The following is a 13861-nucleotide window of genomic DNA, read 5'->3' on the forward strand; positions in this document are numbered from 1 at the left end:
ACTACATCATTCTTACAAGAAGGGCACGATATACTTCTACTTCTACTTCTACCGGTTAACGGCCTCCGTCAATAAGTTGACTATTCTGCCGTGTTTAGGGTGTGCGCAAAAGATAAAAGTCCAAAAATTAAAACAACACTTCATTAACACTTGTGCTTTACAAATTTACAGTGTCAATTTAAAAACAGACAGTGTTTGATGTTCACACTGTTAAATGAGCCTTGAAGGCCTCAAGACTCGGTGCTGAAATGGTGCTATTGGGTAAGGTGTTCCATTCCCTGATGGTGCGTGGGTAGAAGGACTCTTTCCTAATGTTGGTCCGACAGGTTGGAATCTGGAAGGACTTTTTGTTGTTATTTCTCGACTGTCTTTGATTTAACAATAATTTATCAGTGATGTCAATGTATACATGTCCATTTACCAGCTTATACATCATATTTAATCGTGCCATTTTTCTACGTTCTTCTAGTGATTTCCAGTTAAGATTTTCAATCATTTCTGAAACTGATGCAGTGTAATGGTAACTATTACACACATATCTGGCTGCTCTCCTCTGTACCATTTCCAATTTGTTTTTATCAGTAACCAAATAGGGGTCCCATGCAGATCAGGCATATTCAAGTGAAGGTCTGACAAGTGATTTGTAGGCGTTCTCTTTAATATTCCTATTACTGATGTTTAAATTTCTTTTCAAAAATCCTATATAGTGTTATTTGCTTTTTGACAGATGTTGTTTACATGTTGAGTCCACTTCAAATCTGACGTTATGGTGATACCAAGGTACTTTACTGATGTTACCTGATCTAGAGTATGATTTCTTAACGTGTAATTCTGTTTAATAATTTTTCTATTTTTTGTAATAGACAACAAATTACATTTATCTGGGTCGAACTTCATTAACCAGGTGTTTTCCCACAATGCAAGTCTATCAAGATCATCCTGAAGTTTTCAACCAATCTGAGTTTGATGTTATGGCGAGATATACGATGGTATCGTCAGCGAACAGTCTTACTTTAGATGTAATTTCAAGTGGCATATCATTTATGTAGAACAAATATAAACTTGGTCCTAGTACCGACCCCTGTGGAACTCCAGATGCCACTGGCACACTGTCCGATATTTCACCATCTACCACAACACGTTGAGATCTACCAGACAAGAAACTCTCAACCCATTGATTCGTTTTACCAGTAATCCCATAATGACGGAGCTTATGCACTAATAGAGAGTGACTAACCTTATCGAAGGCTTTTGAAAAGTCCATTACCAAGCAGTCTTTTTGTTTACCTTCATCTACATTCTTGGTTACATCATCAAAAAATTCTATCAGTTGGGTCTCACAAGATAGTCCCTTTCTGAACCCATGCTGAAGGGGGTAAAGTATTTTATATCTATCTGCATGTGCCATGATATTACTTGTCACTATGTGTTCCATTATCTTACACGAAATACATGTTAACGACACTGGTCTATAGTTAATAGCCTCAAAACGTTTACCATTTTTAAATAGTGGACAAATGTTGGCAGTTTTCCAAATGTCTGGAGTTTCACCTGTCTGGTACGAGTGGTTGAAAATAACTGTTAGTACTGGTGCGATATATAGTAAAAGGTATTCCTAGTCCTACGAGCATCTACCCACCAACTATATCCTGATAAACAAAGTAAACAAATAAAAAAATAACTAACTAACTAAAAAATAAATAACCTGGCTATCTTCTTGAATCAACGTATCTGTCATCGTGTTTCGCCAACATGCAAACTCCTCACAAAAACTAATTGTTCAGCATGCAGTCCAATTTTGAGTATTTTTGAGAAATCCATACTAACTGTTTAGCATTAATTTTGTGATTGCAAATGACTCAAAGTGTTAATGAACGTTAAATCTTAGTAAATCCGGTATTTGAGTAAAACTGAATTTATACAAATAACCTGCATTGTTTCATATGCGCTAACGGTACAAAGATGATATTACTTTTATAAAAACACGTTAATCCTAATTTCTATTGAACGCCTGGGAGTTTTCAATAATTGCAGTTTTTATGTCACGTGGTCTAAGTCGGATAGACAACTCGTGCCGTTGTCTACGGGATATATACAACTCGCTTTGCTCGTTGTATATATCCCGTAGACTCGTTGTCTATCCTATACTTGGTTTAATTTGTACATTAGTCAGCAGTGTACATGTATCTAAATAATTTGCAACCATGCTTTGCACGGAATGTCACGGATCAGAGGGATAGACTGGCTATATTCATCACTACAACCCGATAAACTGTATGAAATCTAAAGTGGTAGTATATTCATGTCATGCCCCGCCCGAGGACAGAACTCACGACCCCGAGATCCGTAGACCGACGCTCTACGTACTGAGCTAAGCGGGCGGACAATTCAAGTATCAGTTGTGAACCACGAAGGTCACTAGGCTCAATGTAAAGGTCAAAGTTAAAGATAAAATATTTCAAATTTATGCCAGCTCCATTTCTTCTGAGCCAACGAAATGAATTGTATAAAATTAATATCAACTATTAACCCCATCCAGTCAGTAAAGTGCATAAACAGGTTACTAGGTACGAGGGTCAAGGTCACACTTAGAGGTCAAAGGTCACGATCACAACATTCTACTTTCCGTGTATCAAAGTTGCGTCCAGGGGTATGAGTCACAGTTAGTGATAGCTCTAGTCTCGGGCCAAGTTTGATGAACATGCCAGATAGTCGTTGTGCTGTAGCTACTGTGTTCAGTAAATGTTGCAGGTACTGAATAAATTGCTGTATTTAGGCATTGGTGCAGCTGCTGAATAAACTGCTGAATAAATTGATGAATTCAGGCACTGGTGCAACTGCTGAATAAATTGATGTATTCAGGCACTCGTGCAACTGCTGAATAAATTGATGTATTCAGGCACTGGTGCAACTGCTGAAGAAATTGATGTATTCAGGCATTGGTGCAGCTGCTGAATAAATTGATGAATTCAGGCACTGGTGCAGCTGCTGAATAAATTGATGTATTCAGGCACTCGTGCAACTGCTGAATAAATTGATGTATTCAGGCACTGGTGCAACTGCTGAAGAAATTGATGTATTCAGGCATTGGTGCAGCTGCTGAATAAATTGATGTATTCAGGCACTGGTGCAACTGCTGAAGAAATTGATGAATTCAGGCACTGGTGTAACTGCTGAATAAATTGATGTATTCAGGCATTGGTGCAACTGCTGAATAAATTGATGTATTCAGGCATTGGTGCAGCTGCTGAATTAATTGTTGTATTTAGGCAGTTGTAGGTACTGAATCAGAGTGACGGCCAAAAAGTGAGATGACGACGAAGCATGGGCAACCACAAAGTTACTTTAATTCACCGTAGTGGGCGGCCTTGAGTTCATCAACAGGAGTTACTCGTTTAATATATGTAGACTGAGAGAAACAAGATGTACAAGAATGAAGAGATGTGGGATTATTCCAGAGAGTATGTATGTAAATTCCAAAATAAACATGCAAATTTTTACTAAAACCTTTTCAAACCTTGAAACAAAAGCGAAACTCAAGATTTGCAGGTCATAGGAAACTTGCAAAAGGGATACACATATATCAAGTCGGTAAAATAAATAACAAACAAATAACGTTTCTCTTTAACAAATATTATAAAAGCCGAGTTAACAGCTGCCAATGTTCTTTTGTATTCTTTCGATTCCAAGAAATCTTTCAAAAGGAATAGGACACGCACAAGCTCTTAAGTGTTGAATTAAAGAAATAAAACAAAACAATAGAGAAAAATAATTAAACATGTTAATAATCAAAGTCAGAACAGACATTTAACGACAACAAGGCTAAGCGGTATGTGTGACATTCCACATATAAACATCTAAGTAAATATCAATCAATCATGTTACAGATACATCTTAGCAAGGGTATGCCTACACGAGCGAATATTGCTTCATCATTTGTCTCAATAGCTGGAAGCCCCACAGTAGTTGATTGTTCTTTAACTGAAATTGAATAAATTCGACTAAACCCATAATATCATAAACCATAGATATCAGTCATTTTCATTGCATTTACAAAACCTACGCGCATGGTCAATTTCACTTTCAATGTATAAATTACGTGTTTTACATTTGTGAAATCCTGAAACACCGTACAATACAAGAGAGACAACTCCGGAAGTGTTTGCGTTTTTCCACAGAAAACATGGTTTATCTACCGTTACTTGTTAGGGTGTTTGTTTAAGATAAAACGCTAGTCATTTTCTAAGTATACTGTCCAGGAAACAGTCCGCTCGCGATATAGTCATGCGGGACATATACTTTTTGAGAATCTATAAACGTCCGGAATAAATCCAGTATACTGTTCATTCATGGTTCATAAGGACATTAATTACTGACAAACACCTTCTTCGCTACGCAGGTCGGTGAGAGTCGACACACTGGTCCAAAAATTGTAGCTTCTTTTACTCAACGATATTTCAATGGATCCCATGTTGAACGCACACAATCAAAGTCTGTGTTTGTGTTACTTTAATGATTGTACATGTCTTATTTACAAAATCTGTGAGCTACTTCCAAATGATCAAACTGTTTAAGAATAGTTTTTCCACACGTACTTGATACCCGAGTAAAGGCAAAGAAGTGTTTTGTCCCGACATTGGCGGAAAGCATTTCCTCCGCGTTGCAAAAATCAACGCCTCCAATCACTCTGACAGACATACTCTGATAGGCCTTCACCAACCGGGACTTTTCTACCGGGGGACGTTCCCTGTTAGAGTTCTGCATATGCCTGGGCGGTGCCAGTACGGTCGCCGGAGGGTTCGGAACAGAAACTATACTGTCACCGCCCAAGAGCCATTCGAGTCAACGATGTTCTGGTCATAAGCAACTATCCGGTCGCAGTTGAATTTTATCATTCATAGAGTTTTTCCCTAAACTCTTCCCAGGTGTCACGGCATAGGACTTGAATATTAAAACGGGGAGAAAATATGTAGGCGGCCGTGTAGCTCATTCGGTAGAGCATCGGAGCAGTCCCGGTGTGGCTGCACATTTTTCTCACCGTGTAATATTTCGCACCCAACGTGGGAATGTGACGGCATTACACTGGTTAGTCTCCGACGCCAATAACTGCTTTTATTACATGACTGTATTCTATTGTTTCTCTGATTGGCTGAAAACGGTTTGAAAAGTAATCAGTACATATCATATCAACTTATCTTTGGTTATAAATAGTAGGTGCTTGGAAAACCAATATCAACCTGATTTGGTCTAAATTTATTCCTTATAAATAGATGTATACAAGATGCTTGTATCAAACTTCGGGGAACGTTTCTTAATATCTCAAATTGCGGAATTCACCCTGTAGCAATAAACCCAATTACGACCAGAACAATATATCAATCAGTTGTAATTCCAAAAGCATTATATGGATGTGAATTATGGTCCTTATATTCTACCTCTGATATACTTAATCTAGAACGCGCACACAGGTTTTGTGTAAAATCCATGCAACAACTCAATAAATTTACCAACACTGGCTTCGCCCTGTGTGCTATATCCCTTGACTCGATAGAAACAATTATTAACTTTAGAAAACTCCAATTTTTCGGGCAACTGTGTCGCTTCCGTGTAGATACCTTGCAAAACGAGTGTTTGTTCATAGGTTAACGAGGTTTATGAATTTTGACAAACAGATATACGTACGGTTTCATACCAGACTTATACAGACTTATTCAAAAATACGATTTAGTGAAGTTTTTGCAGGAATTCGTAGAGTCAGGATTCTTTCCATCGAAGTACGCGTGGAAGTCAATATTATATAAAGTTGTCATTGTAAAGGAGAAAAGACTGCTTGCTGAACATCTAGTATCAATCAGACCAGAGTTACACAATGTCATTGACCTGGAAAATCCGTGCATACTGTGGTGTATAGCTAGAACTAACCCTAAACTTATGTCCATGTGTACTTTCCTTATTAAAACAATCGGTGTAAGATTGTCAAAGACTTTTGTACAGCGTTGTAAAAAATGCAGCCTGCTATGTGAAGACTTGATAACTCACTTAATATGTTTCTGTCATGAAAATCATAATCAACATACTTGCCTTTGGGATGCTGTCATCTCAGCCTGCGACTTAGATACATTAAGTCAAATGTTTAGAATGAGCCCGTATGAACAATCGTGGTTCTTTATACAACTATCTACAGACAATAATAAATGCAGTTTGAAAAATTATCAAATTGCAAGAGTTCTACAGAAGGTGTTGATCTGACCATGTATATGTTAAGGTACAGATGATTTTATGAAACAAGGTGAATTTTTTTTTTATTTTTTATTTTATTTTTTTTTTTTGTGCTGACATTTGATAGATTGTACCATGTACACTTAATTTTGCATATTCTGTATTTCGTATACCCGTAACTTTGCATATGCTGCCTATCGTGTCTCATTAACCTCACACATATTATACCATATGCTCTTAACTTTGCATTTATTATACTATATACTCGTTAATTTGCATATTCGAAACAGTTTGTCCTAAACGTTGCATTTGTTGTGTCAAAGACTCTAATTTTACATGAACTGTTACCATTTCTCAATCGTTTTTGATTATATAATTAGTGCGAGTAAGGATATATCATATACGTGTTGTTTCCGTTCGTTCATCTTGTGTTTTAGTTTCGACAAGATTGTTCTATTTGGAAATTACAGTATATAGCCAGTTACACAGTCTTTAAGTATGGTTACTAGGGGCTTGCTTTTAATCTCTCTTTCGAAAAAGACAAGCCTTTGCTGGAATATCATACGATAATGCTTACATCACTAGTAAGTTGTACCTTAAAATTTGTATTGTTTAATATAGGTAAATGGTGGACATTGTTTAATGCACTTCCTAGTCAAATATGGCTCTTATCATTGAATATACACGTATTATAGAGAAATCTTAAGTTTAATGCATGCAGTTACATTAACGTAAAGAGTATACCATGTTAGCATAGTTTATGATGGTTGTACTTTCTTATGTTAATTATGGTATAATATGCATATTTGTGTTACTATGTTTGTAGAGTTGATGCTTAACTGAAGCATATAATGCTGTTTGTATCTAAAATGATATATATATTCACGTATAATATGTACATAATGTTTAAATGTTTACATGTAAATTTCCTGATATGTCTACCTGTATATATGTTATGCTCTTCAAGAATGGAGGAAATAAAAGAATCTATCTATCTATCTACCATTAAAGTTACAGTTGTAATAACAAGACTGACTTTACATTTATTCATGTAATAAAACAATTATTGGCTTTTTCATAGGTTGATATCAAGATTTACCAACCCTCAAAAAGTTATATTCACCTCGCCTTCGGCTCGGTGAATATAACTCTTTTCGGGTTGATAATTTTGGTTATTAACCCGCATAGAACAATAGAACAGTTGTGTAAGTTAAATTATGTTTAAGGTGTGTAACAATAACCGGTTTTGCCACCTTACTTTGACATATTCATTGGGTGCATTGTAGTAAAGGATTAACGGTATACATTCTTCCAACACCCGTAAATTGCGTGCAAAATGTCGTATTCACCTACATGTATCTGTTCCGCGAATTATGTTTGATCCGCGTGTCTACACTCTTTTTGCATTTAAGGTACATTCTATAGCCAAAATATCGACATTTTAGTGCTTGTCTTTACAACCATTTTGCAAATTTTTACTGAAGAATTACATAATTTGAGAATGAAATGCCTATTGAAAAGATTTAGCTCTCCTTCGAAGTATATATCTTAAAAAACAAATCCCAACTTGTACCCGAAAACCCGGACAGAAGACAGAAAAAAATATTTTTAGGCGGTCATATTTTTTAAAAAATCGACAGCTGCTACATTCAAGCATTATTCTGCCAAAAAATTGTGACCAAAACGTCCCTAGATAAATATATCTACTTCCTGCGAGCAATCAATTTTTTAAATAAATTTGATGAAAGTCCCTTTTTTAAAAGTCGATAATTTCAGACAATTTTTATTTTCTCTTTTTTTCATGCAGACATCATCATTTCACAACTAATTTGAGATAAACATGCGTATCTATGACAAAAATCCATAATATCATTACAAGGGCAATACACATAAAAGCCCAGATGTGTCAATTTTTTAATTTTAGAAACGGTTGCAGTCACAAAGTTTTGACAGAATAAAATGTAAATTTCAGCTATTTTTTCACACAAAAATGTGTTAGTGCGTAGAATGTGATCGGGCTGAGCACATGGCCTTATGGTTTTCATGTTTTTCGGCGCTTAACGTGAAAACAGCAAAAGCACAGGATTCACGAACATTAAATTTATCTTAAATCTATTGCGATACATTATGCATATAATTATAATTCACGATAATATCGCATAGGGAAGTAACGGGAAATAAATTTGGACTATTTCCTTCGGAAGTTTACGGACTGTCCTGTCAAAAGGCCTCCCTCGTGTTTACATATTTTGACAGGTCGAGTTGTTCAATGGTAAGTGCAAAGTTATATAGATTTATATAAATTTATTATTTCTGCAACGAGTTCAAAGTAAGGTTGATTATCAGTCGACTCTATTTCAAGATCTGAGAATGATTTGCCTTTTTTTGGGGCGGAGAACATAGCATATGCATGCTTGTACACTGCCACCATAGATTATCATTAGATCCACTGGTAGATCTACAAAAAATTTCATTCTCAGATCTTGAAAGAGAGTCGATGCAAAATTAACGCATTGTTTCATAGATAGTGAATCGATCAGAATAGACAGAATAGATCATTGTCATAGAAAAAAACGTTGATGTACTTTTTGCATTCGAATTGACATAATTTGAACATAGACTGCATTTATATGCAAAATATGTCTGATCGGACGTGCTGAATCATCCGGCAAAAACCATCAAAAATTTCTAAAGCAACTTTAAAATTAGAATCAAGGTCTACTGTGCATTTAATCCGTCATGTGTTTGTTTCAGATGATGAATACCTGCACCATGGAAACAATGTCATTTGCAAACTTTTTGAACCTGTGCGGGGCGTTCAACTTGACATTTCTTGTTCAACAGGAATACAATGTCATGATGTCGACCAACAGTACAGCTAGGTAAATGTCAATGTTCTATATATATTCTACAATAATTTCGTAAAAAATAAAGAACAATGTCTATAAGTAAGCCAAAGAAAGGACACCTCTGCATAGCTGACAAGGTCAAGGGTCTGAATGAAGCATGATCATGCACCAAAATATCAACAAAATAAACATTTATACAATGGAATGAAATAACATACAGTAGGCCTATATTACAGAAAGATGTGATTAATAAATAGTATCATAATTATTTATTTTACATGGAAATGCATGAATTGTTCAACTTATAAATCAGCGTGCTGTAGACCTACAGAATCACCATAAAGAAATGAAGCACTGAATAGTTTTAAGTTTACATTAATCCAAACTTGTCAAGATTCCATAATAATGCTGATTTCCTTATATGGGTGGTTTTCAAAACAATAAGCTTTTTCTTCTTTTTCACCTTACTTTAATTCAGTTCAGTTTTAGAATGTGTTTTGGGGCAAATCATATCCAAATCAATGTATTCAAGAAATGTGTGCAATTTCAGATGAATGGCTCAAGCTTTTTTAAAGTTATGTTAAATTATATAGCTAATTTTGTCACCTCTGCACCAAAAGTGTGACATTTTGCATAAAGGATAGTTTTCAACTGTGGTTTACTTCTTCAAACCAAACTTAATTGTTACAGCTTTGGCTTTTCTTAAATGAAATCTGAACTCTGCACATTTAAAACAAAATACTTCTTTTCATTAACTACATTTTATTCCTACCAATAGTTCATGTCTTGTGATGGAAGCCCTTTCCATAAAAAAAATAGTGATACATTTAAAATTGAACACTACAATTTCATAACCCCATTACTTTTTTTAAAGTCATAATGTATTTCTAAGATCTTTATCCTTACAGCTTTGAAGACCCCTTATGATTTTATTTTTTTATAAATAAAACTTTCTCAGAATCTTCATATATGTCAAACACCCCCAAAAAATGTCCCTTGTAAGTATTCTTTAATAAAATGGGTTTTTACTTATTTCACTCTAAAGGGAAGTTACAATGGTTACAAAAGCAGCTTTCAGTTTTCACATATTAAGCCAAAGTGATGTCCCCTGTGCACCTTTTGTAAAACCAAAGTCCACAAACAGTTATTAAATAAGTTTCAAACTATACACAAACACATATTCATATATGTTGAAAAACATTTACTGTTATACATATTCATTGTCATAAAACACTGCAATATTTATCACCTATCTTATGGAAATTCTCTGAACTTATGAACTGAAGGCTGTTCAAATATTATCTGATTGGTATTCTCCAACACTTCCCTAAAGTTGGTATTTTTTCCTTGAAATTTTAATTATTTGCTGTCATAAAAAATAGGTGACCACCAAAAGAAATAGGTTTGAATTTCAACCCCTATGTCACACTTTTGCTTCTTTATTTTGAAAACCCACCAGTATGTTTCCTCATAGTTTTTTATACAAATGCTATACTTATTTCAGAGAAGATATAAATTTATTCAAAGAAATAATGGACAATGAATGCTAAAATTGCCAAGAAGAAGACTCAATTTACACACCATTTTTTTACAGGTAGGTTTTTAAAAGTGTTTTGAAAATAGATAATGGCATTCAGCATTTATTTTACAAACTATAATAACTGATTTTAAAATTATCTACATTGTACTTTTAGATTGTTTTTAATGTGAAGTGTCAGAAATTTATAGAGAAATCACAGTTAATTGTGAAAGAAAAATTTTTATGAAATTATTAAATGTACTTTGGGCTTTTTTAAAGGTTACTTTATGATATGGTGAACAAAATGCCTCATGCAGCCAGTTCTGGAGCTTTGGCTAGACTATGAACAGTAGACATCAAAAGGTACGGGATATTTTAGAACTGCATTTATGTAATTTTTTATGTAATTACTATTTATCAGTTCAAATGAAACTTGGTACATCAGCATGAAGTGACAGGCACATATTGTCAGGACTATCAAATTTGATTATTTGGTTTCTTCAGTTATTATGTCATTCCTTTTCAAATTGTCATATCATAGCTTCCTTCATACCTTTGCATTAAAACTCTCTTTTTGCAGATTCCATCATATTCAAATGATCATGGTATACTTCATGGCTTTTATCATTTTAGCCTAAAATCTAAATTTTGAGTGTTTGCCCTTTTTTATATTATAAGAATTATATTCATCTCCTCCTACAGTTTCCGTACTGTGTCACAGTGCAAAAGTAAGTTGATATGAAAATTATCAACATGAAGTAGGCATGCACATATTGCAAGACTTCATTTCAGGTTACTTTTTATTGAGAGAAGTCCTTTAAAATATCACAAATACACTTGTACATTGTATATGCCTACTCACAGTTTCAAACAATTCATAAGAAATTTAGTATACATTATGGACATGAAGTGATCATGTGCCTATTTATAGTGTTAGTTGAAAATGGAATATATGAAGACATACAGACAAATATATATCTCTGTAAGAAGTCATAGCTATATTTCTTAGTCTTTATTACTTGTGTTAAGGTACTGTTTTTCCACTTTTTAATGACATTTTCTTGATAATGTCTGTCAGACTGATAATATTATAATTGTAAGATTTTACATTCTAAAATTTTTTGTGTTTTATGAACATATAAAACATGTTAAGTTTATACTAGTGAAAAAATTTGGCTCAATTGTTCCATTTCAGAGGTCATCTGAAGCCACAATTGTTTAAAGCCTGGTCAACAAAAACTGAACTATTTGATGGATCATACATCTGCAGAATGTACTACCATTTTTTCCAGAATCAGAGAAATAAAAATATCAAGTATTAGAGAGGAAGAAAAGTGTGCATCATGAATAAGAACTGCCTAAGAATAATTTGCAAAATACATTGAAATCTAACAATTGCTGATTGCATAAGAAAGTTAAAAAAAGGTGTACTCTTCTGGAAAATATGTGTCCAGTGCAACATTTCTTTTCCAATTTTGTGAGCATAATTCGGGAATTTAAAAAGTGCAACATGGCTACAGGGATAATACAAAGGTTTAATCTTATTTCCAAACACTTTGGGGGGAATCAGAGAAGAAATATCAAGAATTAGGAAAAGAAAATTGTCATGAATGAAGAACTTGCTTTTTATTAATTTACAAAATACTTTTTATCCTCACAACTGTTAATGATATTATGAATAGGGAAAAGTTAAAAGTGTGGACTTTGATTAATCTTCAACTTCTCTGAGTATAGTTCTACATAAAGTTGTAACTTTAAAAAATAGTCTTGAAAGAAAAAGTGTAAGACTTTCATACTTGTTTTATAGAAATGTTTCTGGATGTTTCAATGTAAGTTTGCTAGACCAGACCACTAGCTCCTAAGTAAAGGGTTACACTTGATGTCAAAGGTTGAACTGTCGTTTCTGTCTGGTCAATAACTGCCATACATAAAGGGATTTTGGAATTACTCGGCATAAATGTTCACCATAAAGAGACAACGTGTTATGCAAAAGACCCAAACCCTTGCTCCAAGGTCAAGGTCACATTTTAGAGTCAAAGGTTAATAGAGTTTTTTTGGTGTCTGGTCAATACTCTGCGATCCATGAAGGGACATTTAGAAAAACTTGGCATAAATTTCACCAGAATGATACCAGGTGTCATGCTCAAAACCAAGACCCCTATCTCGAAGGTCACACTTGGAGGCCAAAGGTCAGATACAAAAATGACTTTGTCCATAGCATTTTCTTGTTCATGCATGGGGGATTTTGATGTACAATGGCAAAATTTCATCAACATGAGATGGGGGTGTGATGAGTAAGAACCAGGCCCCTAACCCTTTTGCTGTTACTATAAATAGCTATTACTGTAAACTTCTATTCTATTAACCCTTATCATGCTGAACATGATTTATTCTGTTCTTTGCGACCAGTGTAGATCAGATCACCTGCACATCCATGCAGTCTGATGATGATCAGCACTGTTCGCCATTCAACCAGTATATTTTTGGTAACATCCCGTTTAACAGTTAATGGAACTGTCCAAATTGAAAAATGGACAAGTTCATTACAGAAATTCAGCAGGGTAAGGGTTAATATTAGCCCTAGGAGAAATTGGGACTACTTTTCTGTAGAACAACACGCATGTTACCCAATTTTTGATGTATTTTGACGTAAGGCTGCCCGATAAGTACTTTTGTGTGGACTTAGATTTTTTTTAGATTAACTTCTCTTTGTTGTCACTATAAACAATATATAGACAACTTTTTATAATTGACCGTAGGGAGAAATCAAGACAATTTTTAGCTCCACTTTTGGAGAATAGGGGGGGGGGGGGGTTATACTACTCGCCCCGGCGTCGGCGTTACCTTCTTGGTTAAAGTTTTTCGGCAACCTTTTTTTCTGTCTTTCTTTTGTTACTATTGCTTGTATCTTACTGTAACTTCTCATAAACATTGTACAGTTTTACAAACAATTATGTGTAGGGTCTGAGCCCATTATACCCCAAAGGTCAAAGTCACCAAGGTGTTATACTTGGTTATTTTTAAGGTTAAAGTTTTTCGGCAACCTTTGTTTTTTGTCATATCTTTGTTACTATTGCTTATATCTTACTGTAACTTCACATAAACATTGTCCAGTATACAAACAATATATGTGTAGGGTCTGAGCCCATTATACCCAAGGTCAAGGTCACCCAAAGGGGTTATACTTATAGGTTTTTTTTTAAGGTTAAAGTCTTTCGGCAACCTTTGTTTTTCTGTCATATCTTTGTTAATATTGCTTATATCTTACTGTAAC

Source organism: Mercenaria mercenaria, unplaced genomic scaffold (genome assembly GCF_021730395.1).
Source record: "Mercenaria mercenaria strain notata unplaced genomic scaffold, MADL_Memer_1 contig_1722, whole genome shotgun sequence".
Taxonomy (NCBI): Eukaryota; Metazoa; Mollusca; class Bivalvia; order Venerida; family Veneridae; genus Mercenaria; species Mercenaria mercenaria.